The sequence below is a fragment of the Mus caroli genome, chromosome 3 (genome assembly GCF_900094665.2).
Source record: "Mus caroli chromosome 3, CAROLI_EIJ_v1.1, whole genome shotgun sequence".
Classification (NCBI taxonomy): domain Eukaryota; kingdom Metazoa; phylum Chordata; class Mammalia; order Rodentia; family Muridae; genus Mus; species Mus caroli.
The window spans coordinates 96,899,624-96,900,819 of record NC_034572.1 but is presented as its reverse complement, the minus strand read 5'-3'; positions in this window follow the sequence as shown (position 1 = coordinate 96,900,819).

Below are 1,196 nucleotides of genomic sequence, written 5' to 3'. Positions count from 1 at the left end.
GCTCCGGGAACAGTCTCTGGATGGGAGGGGTAAGAGGACCCTGAACTGAAGAGTTCATGGAGAGTTCAGCTTTCCTTCTTTCAGATACAAAGGTTAGAGATATTTTATTCATAGTTCAGGAACCTGAATTCAAACTATAGTAGTACATTAAGAACATTAGTGACAGATCAGCTGTGGATTACAAACAGAAAATGGCAAAGAAGAAAAATATGGGTTAACAGCATTTCAGTTATGAAATCAGAGTTCCTGAAAGAAATAAAAAATGTCAATTAATTTCAACAGATCAGTATTATAAAAGCACTTAAAGTTAGTTAGTATTTGTAAAACATTACCTTTAACTTATTCAGGCATATCCATAACTTGTATAAATATAAAAATATTACCATATAATTAATCATTCTATAAATAGACATTGAAAATATATTCTTTGGTAAAATGTATTTTATAGACATCATGTTTCATAAATCTAACAAATTATATTAAAATCCATAGAGCAAGTCACCTATTCTATGAATTTTCAATTTTAAAATGTTATTTGTTTTGTACAGATTTTTATATTGTTCAAAGAAGCCTCTGTTTGAGCTATGACTTGGAAAAAGAAAATAAAATCACTTTCCCCCAATGACTTTCATAAAATCAATATTAAATGACATGCAGTACCCCTAAGTAGAATTTCTTGTCACCAAAAATGTTGCTTACATTGCTGAATTCTTCTACTATTTGCTAAATTAATATCTTTTTCATTAAGATGTTCTCTGCCCTTGTAATAGTATCTGAGATTTTGATATATCATTTACTCACTAAAAACAAAACAAAACAATCAACTTTGTTGGATTATACTTAGTTAGAGGAACTATTCAGTTCAGTGTACAGGTGACATGAATGTGTTTATAGTATGGGATTTGTTTAGCTGCCCCTAACTCTGCCTTTCAATTCCAAGTAAATTTATTGGAGTGATAGTATGATAACTAGAGGAGATTAAACATTTTATATTTTAATGAGGGGGCTACAAGATCTTGCTTTGTAAACCAGACTGGCCTTAAATTTATAGTGGCTCTGGGCTTCAGCTTTCTTTCTTTTCTTTTCTTTCCTTCCTTTCTTTTTCTTCCTTCCTTCCTTCCTTCCTTCCTTCCTTCCTTCCTTCCTTCCTTCCTTCCTTCCTTCCTTCCTTCCTTTCTTTCTTTCTTTCTTTCTTT